General features: G+C 37.8%; 1 long non-coding RNA gene and 1 pseudogene across 1 annotated transcript; both read left to right on the top strand.

The window, feature by feature from the left end:
• Positions 1-11641: 11641 nt before the first annotated feature.
• Positions 11642-17669, top strand: part of LOC126603397 (probable L-ascorbate peroxidase 6, chloroplastic/mitochondrial) — a 75188-nt pseudogene continuing 69160 nt past the window's right edge.
• LOC126603398 (uncharacterized) lies at positions 16432-17073 on the top strand. The gene is made up of 2 exons (XR_007616253.1): positions 16432-16790; positions 16882-17073. It is a non-coding gene; the product is annotated as an uncharacterized LOC126603398 (long non-coding RNA).

The following is a 17669-nucleotide window of genomic DNA, read 5'->3' on the forward strand; positions in this document are numbered from 1 at the left end:
CCACTGGGACTCCGAATCAAGTTGTGTTGGCCGACACCTGGAAGGTGACGAAGCCATAAAGTGTGATGATGTGGAAAATTATGAATAAATTTAAACCTAAGAGTGTCTAAATATCAGAGTGCACAGGTGAGCGGGAATGAACCCACTTCACACGTGAGGCTAGAGCATAAGCAAGTACCAATAGGTGAATTAAGAATCATACCCTCGAAATAGTCTCCGATACTAAGAATCGCCACGGGTCTTTGGTGATAAGAATACTTAACTAAGAAGACCTGGAGGGTGAACACAAGACAAATGTGAGTGACCCCGTAAATAATATTTTAATAGAAACCATATAAATTTCTATAACCCCTCGCTACAACACCTATATAATTTCCAGAATTAGAATATAAAAATATACATATATATATCAGTTCAAGTCATACTTCATATATTTATAATCATATGCAATTTATCGCATATTCATCACATATGCTAGCTCATCACGTATTCATTATATATGCTAGCATTTCATCACATATAGGCTAGCATCTAAGTCGAGGTCACCTCTAGTGACCTATACGACCTATTGATATCTCATCACATATCTCATCAGTCATGGCTAGCATATAAGTCGGAGTCACCTCTAGTGACCTATACGACCTATTAATATCTCATCACATATCTCATTAGTTATGGCTAACATAATAATAGTTGGAGTCACCGCTAGTGACCTATACGACATATTGATATCTCATCACATATCTCATCAATCATGGCTAGCATATAATAGTCGGAGTCACCTTTAGTGACCTATACGACATATTGATATCTCATCACATATCTCATCAATCATGGCTAGCATATAAGTCGGAGTCACCTCTAGTGACCTGTACGACATATTGATATATCATAACATATCTCATCAATCATGGCTAGCATATAATAGTCGGAGTCACCTCTAGTGACCTATACGACATATTGATATCTCATCACATATCTCATCACATATCTCATCAATCATGGCTAGCATATAAGTCGGAGTCACCTCTAGTGACCTATACGACCTATTGATATCTCATCAGTTATGGCTAGCATAATAATAGTCGGAGTCACCTCTAGTGACCTATACGACATATTGATATCTCATAACATATCTCATTAATCATGGCTAGCATATAAGTTGGAGTCACCTCTAGTGATCTATACGACATATTGATATCTCATCACTTATCTCATCAATTAACTAATATCGTATATTTACCTAAACTTACCTGAACTTACATGTGTGTCCTGCGTTCACCTTTACACTTCAAAGCGTTCACAGTACCACAATTATATATATATATATATATATGCAAACAATTCAACTCATCGTTTAAGCATTATTCAATAGGCATAGCATTTTTAAAGCATAAATCATTTAATTGCATTTTCTGGGAAACATCAAGCGTGTATATATATACTTAAAACCAAAAGCCCACACACATTGTTCAGTTCCTTAAACAAGGTTATGGTCTTGATTATTTAATCTCATTTCTTATATGGCTGCATCTAACGTCTCGTTAGACTGCCTATGTACCCTAAGCAAGGATTAAGCCATTCGTAGTTCACAATAATCATTTAAAGTAATACGTATATGGATAGATCACGATGAACTCTAACTCAACCATCTCATAGTATTTAATAACATATATATATATATATATGTCATGGCATAAGTTTCTCAATTCTATTTAAAAGCATTTATAGAATTATCAATCATGAAACATAAGATGAGCAACGAAAGATCCATTCACCTGGAGTCCGCGCTACAACTTCTTAGCATAAGCATCGAGGCATCACAACGATCGGCGAGTGTGACCAATTATTAAACCATATCTCAGAATTCTTGTTGATACAATGCATAACTTACATCGCACATAAGTCTACGTCAATAGGTCCAGAAGATCTACGAATCAGATCTCGGATCCGTAACTTCCAAGGATCCACATTATGCTTCTAAAATAACATACTAAAGTTTTGGAATGATCTAACGGTTGGATCTCCACTGATTGCCAAAACCAAGTGGTGGTTAACATTTTATTTTACGAACTTACATATCCAATTCGAGAAGATCCGTAAGTCGGATTCCCAATCCGTAAGTTCCTATATTCCTCAAATATTATGACTAATAACCTATTAAAGTTTGATGACGATCCAACGGTCGGATTGTCAATTCATATAATGGCCTACTAACGTATCTTAGAGAATTTTGGTTCTAATGATCAATCTACGTCATTCAATTCTCAAAACTGAATTCAAGGCATTGTATATAGCCTAAAAATAGCATTGGTGGCCCTCGGGCTACTCGCCGCCTTAGGTGACGGTTGGCCGCCCCGACTCACAAGAAAAATCAACTATTTCTAAAAATTACCAAAATTTGTTGATTTGAAGATCTCAATGAGTAGAACAACTTTCATACCTGTGAACAAGGCTAGTTTGGCCTGGAAAGCCTCCAATTTTATCAAAATCCGTCGGAACCCTAGAATTGGGTGTGCTTCAATTCGACCTCCAAACGTGTTCCGACGCCTCCACCACTGCTTGGGCTTTACTCCTGGGTTCAAGGGGAGTCTAATGGTGGTGGAGATCAGCAGAAATGGCTGTAGAAAATAACGAATTGTCGTCGGGTGTCCTTTAAACCTACGGTTTTGATTCTTCCAAAACCGAGCCCAAACAACCTCAATTTTGAATGATAAAGGAAGGTGGACTGATGGTGAAAGATTTCCAAGTGATAACTCGACTCCATTCGTCAGAATTTCATCTTAATTTAGTCAGATTTCTCTGCACAGAATCGGGCCGACGCATGGGTCAAAGGGGTACCCGGGTCGATCCTCTCCTTTTCCTTCTCCCTCCTTTCCTTCTTTCCTTTCACCTTCCTCTCTCCTCTCCTCATTCGGTCTCTCCTTCCTCTTTTCAGATTGGGCAGCTTTGCCCAATCCCCTTCTATTCTCTGTTTTTCTTCCTTCCCCCCCCCCCCCCGGATGCCTTCCTCCTTCTTTGTCCTTCCTTTTTTTAACAACCAATCAAATAATAATACTTAAATTTATATACATATAAAAATATAAATAGTAACCAAAATAAAATTACTTCTCAGGTTTACAGTTCCGTTAAACTGTAACCATAACTCCAAATCCTCTTTTGCTTGCGTCTACGAAGTCGTGTTGTCGAATACTTCAGGGATACGCTAAAGCAAAATTTCATACGCCTCACTTTACACTGATCAACAAAAATCAAAACCCTTGCCTCTAAGGGCACATTCGTAAAATCATGCCTTTTAAAATTCATAAATTCATAAAATTAGGGACGGATTGCCACACTTTACACGATAAAAAAAATATTAATTTTATACCATTAAAAAATACTATGTTAACTACGGTAGGATTCAATGATTTAATCCCGAACCAAATTGAAAGTTAAAATACATATATATATATATATATATATATTTAAATTAAATTTAGAAAATCTATCTCTCTCATCAATATAACTCTTGAAGACGATAAATCAAGTCAAAGTTCTAATACTATTTCCCCATAATGATCGATGAAAATTCAAGGATTTTGTAAAAAGAACAACATGCAAGCTTTGAATTTTATTAACAAGGTTTTAACTTCTGAGAAAGGCTTCACAACCTTGAAAAGAAAAACTCCTTCCTTTTGCACATCCTTGCACATTTGATATTTGTAGTAGCGTAATACGCAATGACAAATGTGTTTTTATGTTTTGAAGAAATAGTTATGTGGCAATGTGGTATGCACAAATTTAGAAAAAGAAAATACTTTTCTTAACAGGTCATAACGGGTTGAGTGATTTTACCTATTGGGTAAAATGACCCGTCCTATTATGAACCCATTAAGATAATGGGTGTAACACGACATAACCCATTAAGATAACAGGTGTTATATGAAAACAACATGATCACGGCCCGACCTGTTTGCCAAACATAACTGCTACGTTTCAATTATGTAAATTATTGTATCAATTCACATTATACCAAGTACATTAATAATTAACATGTCACAAAATAACTGTTACGTTCTAATTATGTAAATTTCTCGAGCGGTATCTACAATTAAACTTGTTCAATTAATCAAGTATTTGGGGGTTCAAAAAAATCGAAAATAAAAAAAAAATGGGACCAAATATTGAACCGAAACCGAACAACCAAAAACTGAAAGAAAAAAAAAAACCAAACCGAACTGAACCTTATTGGTTCAGTTTCGGTTTTAGAGGTTCAAAAACCGAACCGAATCGAATCCCTTTACACTTTATTTATGTATGCCCATGATGTTTAATTCTTTTGTGAAACTTTGTTGCCAAGTTTGAAACTAAGCCTATGACTTTTTCAATGAACATACTTGGTTTAATTAGGGAGCATATTTCATTGGTTATAGAGGAAAGTTTTGGAAGGCTTTGAAACTTGGAAGAGTTTCTCTATTTGTTTCCTTTTTGAATGGATAGGTGATCATTTTTCTATGCAATTGAGGTTGTTGATAGAAAATGATTGGTTGATATGATCATGTATATGTACAACTATACCTTCCTACTTTCCACTTTCCCAATTTTCTTATTATTAGTCTACCAATGCAAGCCTCTTTTCTAAATTCCATATTAAAAAAATTAAGTTTTATAAAATAAAAAATTAAAAAAAAAAAAACTGAAACCGTACTGAAACAAAACCAAACTGAAAAAAAATACGAATATGAAGAAAATTGAACCAAACCGAACCGAAATTTGGTTTGGTTTTAATTTTGACAAAAAACGGAACAGAATGAAACCGAACCCACCCTAAGTTATAACATGCAGCTGGGACTGGTATACTGGTATATACATCATACATGGAACTCAACAACTACCTCTAACTGGAATTGCAACATGCATGCATGCATGCAGTAGCAAATTGTGGTGTTTGCTGTTATGATATCGACCAAGGCTACGTACGTACACGATTTGATCACGCTTGCCCAATTACCAACGTAACTTGTTCAACCAAACTGAAACTTCATTATATTTGTATTGAGATTGTCAAGCCGGTACAACCAATTCTAGCTGAATTTTGAGTTTCTCACACGCTACAATATCATATACTCAACCCTTAATTAACAAAAACAATGACAAAAAAAACAAAATATGCAGCAATTTGGTTACTGAAATTCAACTATATTTCAAAACTGAAAATTTATATAGTCAATTTGCAAGTGATTTGTAGTACAAGTGGTCTGAAACGGTTACCTTTATTTTCGAATTTTGTGATTAATTTCTTCCTCCCCTGTATCGTTGTACTACCATAAACAAACAAGTGATTCTTCCACAAGGCCGTATCTTTAATTATGTTAGACATAATTTTTTTAGTTATTTTTTTTCCTCCACAGGAGCTAAAAAAAGAAAAGAAATAATAAACACATAATTTTATTCCTCTTACACACTTTGTTTAATTTTGTTAGTTATTTTCGTTTAATTTACTTAATTTGATGAGGTTAAAAAAGTTGTGTTGAAATTAGCACACATATAAAAACACAAAGAACTCTTTGTATTTGTGTGTGTGGCTGCATGGACACGTTTATAATCACACACTAGAATTATTGACCACTAGATCCAGTAGTAGATTTTCTACGTGCTCCGAACCCCCTAGTATCAGCTACTTCAAACTTTTTAACCGTTAAACCTTAGCTAAAAATACAAAAATTAATATCTAACAATTAAATTATTTGAAGTATCTTATATTTCGGAGCACTAGAAATTTTGAATCCAATAGCTCTAAGTTTGAAAGTTTGATTTGACGGGCTGATTCGACTCGCTTTACATAGGGAGGTTGATTGCTTAATTTATACGGCAATTGTGAGTTTGATTGCAATATGTTGGGGTCGACAAAACTGAAGATGTTGTTTGGGTTAATATTTGAACATTGGGTTGCAAATGTGTGAAAGCCCAAAGATACCAATTAAAGGGAGACTTGCCCGAGGCTCAAGCATCAAACCCAGAGATAAATTGACGCCTTCCCATTAATGCATAGGCCATGTGCCTATGATTTAAATATCAAGTGATAGGGACTAACTCACAATCAGCCAAAAAGCACTTTTTAGTAGCAATACAAGTAAAAAGCTGATGACTCACTACCCTTCAAGTGCTTTCGGGCAAAAGCGAAATCACTGCAGTTAGGCTAATTTGCCTATAAAAGGAGGAAGAGGCCCCAGAGACAAAGACACTCAACCAATCAAACAAACAAACATACAAACTCTACTCTCAAGCCAGATTTGCATCTAATAGCTGTAATCAGCCCAAATCTCAGTCATTTTCAAGATATCTCCCTCACAAAAGCTATATTTTGTCTTGTTTAAAAGCTTTGCTATCACCCCTAGTGGCGTAGTATCGATTCCCTTATGTAAACTGGTTTACCATCCATCCCTTTTTAGCATAGAAACCTCTGTAAACTCAAAGAGAAGTGATTGCAGGAAGTTCAACCTTGTCCGACAAGGTGAAATCTTGCTTAAAGTTATTTGTGTGTTTTCTAAGATAATAGATCTACTGCTTAATGCATTCTCCATCATGTATTCAAGTCATATCTATCTGTTTTCCTACTTTAAAAGTCTCATTTGCATCTGGATCTGGTCAGCTTAATGGATATGCTTTCATTTAAAACCAATCAAGAACCAAACAAATGACTTAAGGGATCTGGACTCCCCTCATTCAAATATACAAGACTATGAACTGAAAGTCCTTGGTCACAAGGCAAGAAAAAGAACTTAATGTGAACTTAACCCATCCACGACAATCCTTTGATAACGAGAAGTCCGAGGAACTTGGGGCGCAAGTAATCGACTAAATACAATCTTGTTCTACATCTGCTATACTGAGATAGCAATGGCACGCCTAGCACTTGGTTAGTTTTTATTGCGAGCCTCAAGGCCTACACCTAAGGATCGACAAAGGCACCTTTCAAAACTAATTATGTCCTATTCTTGCAGCACATCAGCAAGGTGCAGTTTTATAAGCTCAACATTATTCAATCACATATCACATCATCGATGATTCACATAACCAAACATAACTTACCTGAACTTACCTGTGCGTCCACATCACCACATTTATATACATATATATAGATATATACATATATACATATATATAGATATACATATATACATATATCTATATATATATATATATATAGATATATATATATATATAGATATATATATATATATATATATCTATATATATGTATATATGTATATCTATATATATGTATATATGTATATCTATATATATGTATATATGTATATATATATATATGCAACCATGAAATGCGTATTCATAATATAAAAGCATTTGGCATATTATTTCAAAGCATACTTTCCTTAAAAATGCATTTCTAGGAAATATATCAAGTATATAAATATATACTGAAAACAAAAGCCCACTCACTAGTATGTCGACGGGTCGTAACCCTCGAGTCGCCCGTGGATACGCTCGTCCTTGGGATAAGTCTCACCTTGACTTTCCGGCCAAATTTAAAACTTGTCGATCTCCACTTTCCGACTTCCAAAATCCTCATACGAACTATCCCTAGCCACCTAGGGACCTCACAAAGCTTCCTATAAGCTTCAAATTCCATAAAAACAAGCCATAAATTTTTGCATGAACAGTACCTCATTCGGGGTTAGGGTTTTCACGTGATTTCGAAGTAGTTCTTACCTGTAAATGGTATGGATGTGTTCATTTGAGCTTCACGAACACAATGGTGTCATTTTCCACTTCGATCCGTCGCGTTCGCAAAGGTTTTGGTTGACGTCCGTACATAGAAGGGAGAGAGAGAGAGTGAATCGAGAGAGAGAGAGAGTACGGGAGTGAGAGAGAGGAGGTGATGTGGATGTGTGTGTGTGTGATCTAGGATTGGTCAGCAACCCAAAATACACAATTACTTAATCCTACTTGGTCCCAAACAATTAGGATTTGAGAATAGTGATCCATAAACAACACTTAAACCACATCACACAATTTAACGTCCATGGGTATTTCCATCATTTCACATCATCAAGAATAAAATAATATACATCTCCGGGACGGGCTGTGACAAGGGTCGTAAGATATTTGTTTAGTTCTCAATTGATGTCTAAGATTATATTGAAATGGATAACCCATTGTAACTAAGGTATGTTTGAATGCTAAATGAAGAAAAAAAAAATAGTGTCCAACTTGAAGGTGAAAGATGAATTACTTATTCTTACCAAAAAAGTGACACAATGAGAATATATGTAAAGAGAAATCGAATAAAAATCCTACATACGCTAGAATCCACTAGCAAGCCTTGGAGTCCACTAGAAACATAGAGAGAATACTTTTATTGAATAACTATCGAAAAGATAGTAATTCTAACACCAAGAGGTGTGCTTATACGTCCAAAACATTAAGCCAAACCCTAGAAGGACTTTAGTGTTTCAATAGGAAACAAAATAAACGGTTAACAAATTTCCAAAAGTATTCCTAGAACTTAAAACGTTGTTTTGAGATTGTCAATGAAGTATTTTGGCCAAATTTGCCACTTTGTCGCGAGCTTTGCTCATATAATTCCTCACGTCTTTCTCTTTGAAACCACATTATAAACCTAATTCTGACACTCACGCCTAGACATGAATTTCATGAACATTACTACCAGTTGTGCGTCTTCTGAGCTGCTCTTCAATATACTTATTCATATATTGTGCATAAAAGGAAAGATAAATTACTTATTAAAAGATTTTATAAGTTATCCATTTCAATCAAATCGTAAACAACAAAAGGTTTTAGGGTTTCACAAAGCATTGTAGTATACAAAAAAAGGCCAATGTTGAGGTTTTGAATGCAGGGATTAGTTATTGGGCTTTTTCATAGCCCATCTCATCGAAAAATGAAAAATCTGGCTAAGCCCAACATATGAGGAAAGGGGCTCAAACCGTTTTACTAAGAGCAGTTCCAACGTAGTGGAGGCCCCCTAGGGCTATCCACCCAGTGAACAGTAACTGCTCTCAATTAACAGTAATCATTTTTTGTATCTCCATAGCTCTGGCAATTTGTAATAAAATATTACTATTTTTTTCTCACCCATCCCCATCACCCTTCCCCTTTTTCCCCTCATTTGACCGGTTCCTCTCTCTCTCTCTCTCTCTCTCCATCTCCCTATTCCTTTTTCTTTCTTTCTCTCCCTCTTTTCCATCTCACTCTCGCGAGCTCTCTTCCTCCTTCCTCTTCAAACCTTCAACAAATCAAGCTAAAAAATAATACTTTTGGAATCCCTAGAACTCAAGGAACCCAACCATGGCCTTGCATGCGGCATCGATGCATGGTGCTAGGTCCTACCATTGAAGCCGAGAGCTTGAGCTCTCAATCCGTTTACCTCTCTGTCCTCCATTCTCTCTCCTCGTCCTCCTTTTTTGTCTCTCCTGTTTGTTTCTCCATCTCCCACCAGATCCACCGCACGGGTGGTCGGAATCTTGCAAGTGGGTGCCTTAATAACGTGGCTGACGTCAACCCACGTCAGACAGCCTTCAGGCGCTCGGTCAGGCACGAATCCATGGGCCTGACGCTTGGGCTTGCTCAGGCTCCATCGCCAGCCAACGCTGGCCTTCCTCCCTCGGGCAATCAGGCCCTGTTCCCCCATTATCCCTCGAGCAATTGCTCCTGCTGGAGCTGCTCTAAAGACCCACATATGAGGAAAGGGCCCCAATGCAACATTTCCTATCAATCGTTTAGCTTGCTTTCTTGTGCTTTGGGGCAAGCGAAAAAGAAGTTTATCACCTTAATTTAATTTGGTTTAATTTAATTTAAACGAAAAAGAAGTTTGTCACTTTAGTTTAATTTAATTTAATTTAAACAAAAAAGAAGTTTAGGCCATACAATCAAATGTCAACAATCACTTTAATTTGGTAGGCGTCAATTGCTCGGTTAACAATTTCAAAATTGGGTTTGATTAGCTCAACCCATCCAATTTTAAGTGGCTGGTATATGGTAGAAAAACTGAAAAAAGTCCATTCATGGCATGATTGCTTACTTTGAATCGGATGAGTTATGAATCAATATAAGACGAATGATGATGTGAAATAGTCCGTATGAGATAAACAACGCCTTTCTTCGTTAACCTACATATAAATTTTTAGATATGTCATATGCAAAATCAATACGAGAGTCTCACTTAGTTTGACTCTTGCCAATCTTTTGAACTTATGCTTCGGTGCAATTTTTTAAATTAAAATAAAAATCGTTTATTATCACTAATGCTATATTAATAACAAATTATCAAAGTTAAGTTTTATTTTTGATAGTTTGTTATTAATATGCTAAGGTGTAGTATCTTCAATTGAAAGCAAAAAGTTTGACTCAATTAGCGAATTCGATGTCTAATTGTAACTAGCGCATTGTGTGAATTAATCATAACACTCCTACTTCAATATTTTTTAAAGGGAGAGTTTGACTCTTGTTTTTCTTTTCGAAATTTAAATTTATGTAATTTTCATTTATATATTTTAAAATAGTCCACTATCCACCAACCCATTAACCCAACGACTATGTGAATCATGACACCAAACAAAAACAAATCTCTACGCCAATGGGCGCTTGGTCAAATTAAATGAAAGTGACTCCATGGACCTCTATAGAGCTTCTAAAGATGTCAAAATTTTAGATGGAATGTTACTATGTGTATTTGATATAAAAAATTCTTTTCAACTGAAGCGTTATTTGTTGATTAGATTTAGAACCTTTGTGATTAGAAGTCAAATTTAATTTATTTTTAATTAAATTTAATAGTGAGTCTCTTATTTAATAAATTTTTTTTTTAACATTTTTTTAATAACTACAACCATTTAAAGCTTTATTTTAATAAAAAATAACATTTGTCAATTCAATTGAAAAAGTACAAAATTTACCATAAAACTTTAAATTGCCATATCAACCATCAATTCTAATTTGAGTGCTATAGTTTGACATTTCTTTTGGCGATGTCTAACAGCCACCTATCCAAATTTCCAAAACTTTCCAAGTCAAAAGGAGAAAGCGAATAAGAGCATCTCCAAAAAAGACGTTAATTTAAAAAAAAAAAAATCAAATTTCAATTTGATGGTTGACTTAGCAATTTGACATGTTGTTAATATTTTCCTCACCCAATATGCCAAAATTTATTGTTTCATTTATATATATTTTTTAAACAAAAGTTAAAAAAGTTGGGTTGTCGCTGGTTTAAAAATAATAAAATAATACTTAATTATGTTGCGTTTAAGGTAACGCAATGGAATGCCTTTGGAAATAGCAAAAATAAAATTTGAAGACAGCTTCAAATTTGACATCTATTTGTCTATGTCTGCTTAGCCTTCCTTTCCATGTCATCTTCAACATCTCAATTGAGAATAGGAGTGACCTTGCAATGGTTTATAAAAGGTTGGGCTACTCCCCATATAGTCAATTAGTTTTATGGTGGAAGCTCAACTTTCTTCATGGTATCATAGCAGGTTGTCCCACGTGTGAAGCCAAATGGTCACATGCGTCATCCCATTGTGTTGTCCATGTATTAGGCTCGAAAATTCACCACACTTGTTACTATTATATGTCTATGTGACATTTTTGACGTGGTCTAAGCTGTCATCCAAAAATGCCGCACCCTCTCTCTCTCAACACCGCCACCGCTCTCATCCCATTCCTACACTACAACTCCCACCATGTCCTCCGTCGCATTTCGCTGCGCCGCCATTACTTCCCGCCTTCTTCCTTCCTTCTCTGCCAGACTCCCCCTCTACCACTTCTCCTCCATCTCACTCAAGTCCCTTAGCTCCGTTCCCCTCATTTCCCACCTCTTCCTAAACCCCAAACTCCGCTCGTCATCTCACGTGCTGACCCAAGCATACAGCCTGGCCGCCGCGCCCAAATGCCTCGCCTTCGCCCCTGAGCAGCTGAAGCTCGCCATATAGGACATCAAGGAGCTCATCAAGATCACTTTTAGCCACCCCATTCTTGTATCTCCATAACCCAATTTGTACATTTTTGTTTTCTTTTGAAAGCATCGAGAATAGTTGAGCTAAAGTGACGATCTTTTCTTCGTTTTGTACAGGTTCAGTTAGGGTGGCATGATGCTTAAACTTACAACAAGAACATTGAGGAGTGGTAGCAAAGAGGTGGAGCCAATGAGAGCTTGAGGTTTGAGATTGAGCTCAAACATGCTGCCAATGCAGGTAATTAACAAACCCAATTTCTAATTGTTGTTAAATTATGCTTGTAATCTTTGTGCAGACTCGAGCATAGTCAAGTTGGCTATCCAATTTCGAATCCTACTTCATGTAGTTTAGTTTAGCTTAAATTTGATTATTGCTCGAATGTTAATGTGTTTAGGCCTAAAATAACATTATTGGGTCGAGCTTAGGTTTGTGTTCTGTCTAATGCTCTTCTGAAAATATTATGGGCCGTCCAAGTTGGCATAAACCGCCAATCAAGTCGGTAGAGTCTTATTGCAGGAATGATTGATAGGGATAAGAGTGAAGAAGTCGAGTCTTGGTATAACAAGGGGGTTCCAGGGTTGAAGGTGTTGGGAACTCGGGAGTGAACCTGACTCATTATAAAGCTTGGTTCAGAAACCTATTAGAACTAGGATTAGCCAAATCCTAATCAAATCAGATTTGGGAGTTTTAGTCCTGGTACATCTCTGGTTCGGCCAAGAGTAGGTTCGCTGCTATACATATAGAGGGGAGTGTATCTGTTTGGGCCTAAAATAACATTATTGGGCTGAGCTTAAGTTTGTGTTCGGTCCAATGCTCTTCCGGAAATATTATGGGCCGTCCAGGCTGGCATAAACTGTCGATCAGGTCGACCGAGCCCTATTGCAGGAAAGATTGATTGGGATAAGTGCGAAGAAGTCGAGTCTTGGTACAACAAGGAGGTTCCAAGGTTAAAGAAGTTGGGAACTCGAGAGTGAACCTAACTCATTATAGAGCTTGGTTCAGAAACCTATTAGAACTAGGATTGGTCGAATCCTAATAAGATTAGATTTGGGAGTTTTAGTCTGAGTACATCTCTGGTTCGGCCAGGAGTAGGTTCGCTGCTATATATATATGGGAGTGTATCATTCAAACCCCCTCAAATTCAACACACAAACATCTTGAGATTTATATTTTCTTTTTTCGCCAACACATCTTTAGTTTGGATAAACATCATTGTGAAGGCAACTGGTGACATCTCCAGTTTGGATAAACAACACTGTTGCCATATAATCAGTTGACCCCAGAGCACCTTTAGTTTGGATAAACAGTACTGTGTCGAGGCCGACTGGTTATCTATAAGTCTCGGCCAAAAAGGATTTTCGAGTTCTTGTTGGCAAAGGTCATCTCATTAGCCTTCTCGGCGAAGTTAGGTGTTACAGATTACTAGGCTCGGTGCATTGAACGTCGAGTTGTTTTATGATTAGATATTCACAAGTAAGTTTTAGAGTTTAGCATTTTAACGGCCGAACCACGTTTACCATCAAGACATACATCTCTTTTAAGTACTTGTGTCTGTATAGTTTGGTACCGGTTCGGCATGCTTACACTCGTACGAATATAATCACCGTGACCGAACCCAACGCCGACATTCATGAACTTTGCAAGACTAGTAACCTTGTATTCAGACTTTAGAACCCGAAAGCGGAGGCATGTTCCTTCCTCGGCCGTAATTGTAAGATCAAGAAGTCAACAGCGCAACCAACGCGACATCAACATATTTTACTCCCCCGGTTGAGCTCGGTCGACGAGTTGGCATGCCCCACACATAACTGAATGACGTAGTTAGCTTATTAATTATTCGGCTTGCACGCCACGTAGGCTTGTTAGTTTTTAAGGTCAACATATTGGCACGGCCAGTGGGACCCAGTGCTAAAACTACGAAGTTCATGACTATTGAGACACGATTGGTTAAAAAGAAAACAGTCATGGGAAAGTCCACGACTAACCTTCCACATATGGTCCAAAACCCAGATCATGATGGTATGTCACAAGCACAGAATCCTCAAGCTGCAGTCACACCCGAAGCTACAAGTGCGACACGCCGAGAAAAGGAAGTCAGTATCAGCGGACAAGCTCATGATGCAAAGATTACCACCAGAGTGACAAAAAGAAATTTTTGTCGAAGGAATAGTAGAGGATTGTGACGAAGATAGTGGTGATGCATCTAACCCACCAACTAGGTCATTTTTTCGAAGACGACTTGAGGAGCAATCTCGGCAATTTGAGCAAACGTTTAGTCAAGAAATAAAAGGGATACTTGAAAAAGTATGTGGTTATAGCGCCGTGCATACTAGATTGCTTGAGGCCTTGGTTGGCAATACTCTGAATATTGGGCAAGCTGATAGGTCCACACAACTTATTCCAAAAAACAATCCCATACCAGTATTACTGGTCGAAACAGGATCTGCTTAGTTTAACATGATTGATTTGTAAAAAATGGGTGGATCAAGCAGCAAAGCAGGCGAATTCAACCGAGGAGCAGAAACGGCATTTGTCGATATGATTGAGGTCCAAAGAATGATCGATACGACCTTGAAAAAGGGGCTGAAGTTCCTGAAATTCATCCATCCATATCCTGATTATGTGGAAAAGTTCGAATATCCTAAAGGCTTTAAGATCCCAAATTTCAGCCTTTTTGCTGGAAAATCATCCCTGTCCTTGTTAGAACATGTGGCCCGGTTCACTGCGCAATACAGAGATGTTAATAGTGATTTCCATAAACTGCAACTATTCAACTTCTCGTTGACGAGCTCGGCATTCGCGTGGTACATCAACCTCCCACCTAACTCCATCCACAGTTGGGAGGAATTGGTTGAAAAATTCCATGAGCAATATTATCGATCGAGGATGGAAATGTCAGTTTCCTCATTGGCCAGGATGGCTCAAGCATCTAATGAGTCACCAATGGATTATCTTACAAGGTTTAAATCGACCAGAAATTGGTGTCAAGTACCTCTCCCTGAAGTCGAATTTGTTAGGCTCGCATTGAATGGATTGGACGTGGAGTACAAAAAGAAATTCTTTGGGGCAAACTTTCGTGACATGTACGAACTAGCTCAGTATGTTGAGCAATACGGCTATTTACTCCGAGAAGAGAATGTTTCAAAGTCCTCATCCAGAGGAACAATTTACAAAAACCCCACGGTCAGTTTTGTGTTGGTCGAAACCGAAGAATATGCTAGTATAGACGCGATCGAGATAATAATCGACAAACCATATATATGCAAGGCGTTAGCTCATGCCAATCCCAAAGATGCCAAGACTCGCCCAGCCCCTGAAGAACCTCCCGTTAAGACAGCGAAAGTTTACACTTTCAACATTACTAAGGCCGATGCCATCTTCGATCAGTTGCTACTTGCCAAAATTATCAAACTTCGGCCTGGGAATAATATTCCTAAGGCTGAAGAATTGAAAGGGAAAACGTATTGCAAGTATCATAACTCGAACAAGCAACGATAAATAACTACATCGTGTTTCGAGATGCCATCCAAAGTTGGATTGACAACGGTAAACTCAAGTTTCTAGAAAAGAAAATGGGCATCGATACCAACCCATTTCCTACGGCAACAATAAACATGGTGGATGTTTGTCCACCTAAAGATAAAGGAAAATGAATGGCTGAGTTTGTTCCAATGCAACACGTTCCAAAGCAAAACTCTCGACCACGGCTCAAGATCGATTTATTTTCAAGCGAGCCGCTTAGAGATTTTTCAGGACCAGCTGTTATCGAGCCCATGACAAACTCCAGCGCAGAGGATGTGAACATGCAGGTAATTTTATATAGTCAGTGCAAAGCAAACATCATCTTTATTGAGCAAAATGAGAAACCACCTAAGGCTATAATGCAACGGCCACCTCTTACGACCGCAATGACACCTCAAAAGGTGTTCGACACATCCCAATGTTAGAGAGTTTTCGATAGGCTTGGCCCTCAAACACGGATCGATGAGCCACCTTCAGCCAGACAACGCCTTGATTTCGACACACCGTTCTATAACGAGGACTATTATGCGCCCAATTGTAACAGCTAGGGGTGGGTTCAAAAAACCGAAAACCGAAAAAAACCGAAAACCAAACCGAACCAAACCGAAAAAACACCAAACCGAAACTGTCAAACCGAACTGAACCGAATCTGACCGGTTCGGTTTTGGTTTTTGAGGTTCGGAAACTGAACTGAACCGAACCGAACCGATATATATATATTTAATTATTTTTTTAAATATTATAAATAGTTTAGTCATACAATCATAACAAAACATACCTTGTTGCTAAGTTGGTTTCGGTGAACCTTTTCAAGCCCCAACGCACGGGTTCGAACCTCCAGGATGTCTGAGATGTTTTTTAATTTTTTTGGAGAACTTAACAAAACCCTTTAACCCTAGCCACTAGCAGTCATACCTTTTCAGATTGATGTTTCATTCCCTTCCTCTCTCTCTCGTTCCCTGCCTCTTCTCCTCCAGTGTAACCCTAACCCAGCGCAGCCGAGCCTCCTCTCTCTCTCTCGCTCTGTCTCTCTCGTTCCCTGCCTCTTCTCCTCCAGTGTAACCCTAACCCACGGCGGCGCGACCCTTTTCCCTTATCCCTCTCCTCTGTACTCTGGACCCTCTCTCCTTCCTTCCCAACTCCGCCGCTCTTCCGCTTCGTCTTTTTCCTTCACAGCGACCTGCAAGTTGTGTGTGTGGAAACCCTCATGGTTTGATCAGGAAGTACGGCCTCATGTGCTGCAGGCAGTGCTTCCGCAGCAATGCCAAGGAAATCGGCTTCATCAAGGTAAAGGCTTCGAGAACCCTTAGCTACTGATCGTGATTACACCGTTTCCACAATGTAATTGGGTTTCATTTTTCAAACTTTTTGTTTGCAGTACCGTTAAGTGGCTGATATTCAAACATTCCAGGAGTCGATGATTTGGCCCAAGATGAGTACTAGTAGTATTGGTTTCTGAGTTCTCATCAACTTTTAAGAAGATATTTTTGTTTTAGCTGATCTGCTGTTGAACTTGAATTGGTTGTCAGACTTAAGAATATTTGTTATTAATGAATTAAAGTTTGATTTATGTTCTCTTTTGTGTGGTTGTTTGTTGTTTCTCTTGTTCTTTTCTTGGTCATCTCGAGTTGCTTGCTTAGCATTCCTTGGTTCCGAAGAGATTTTTGCTTAACAATCTATCTATTATTGAACTTGAAACTGGCAGTCAGTGGTTATCCACATTCTATGTGTAGTGTTTGTTTTGAAAGCGATGTACCGTGTTCTTGCTATGTTCTTTAGGCTGTAGTTATGATGCAGACTAAAGTAGTTTAAGCGGATGGGAAGGCTTTAGGAAACACATGAGGATTTGACATATGATCACCCCTTGCACTTGCTTTAATTGCAGAGGAATTCATTGCTTTTATGGTTGCCTCTACCAAAATTTAGTAATCTATCAACAGTGGCAAGATGATTGACATTACCATTTCATTTCTTATCAGATTAATTGGTTGAAATTTTAGATTGTTTGGTTGAAATTTGAAATATATTTTAGATTGCATTGGTGAGGATTTGTAGTAGTGGCAAGATGATTGACATTACCATTTCTTCTTCTGTAGTACTTGCACCTCCTTCTGATGGTAAACTTTATAACCAAAAGGATGATGGACTTCCCATTGACATTAAATT

This window comes from Malus sylvestris, chromosome 15 (assembly GCF_916048215.2).
Source record: "Malus sylvestris chromosome 15, drMalSylv7.2, whole genome shotgun sequence".
In the NCBI taxonomy this organism is placed as follows: Eukaryota; Viridiplantae; Streptophyta; class Magnoliopsida; order Rosales; family Rosaceae; genus Malus; species Malus sylvestris.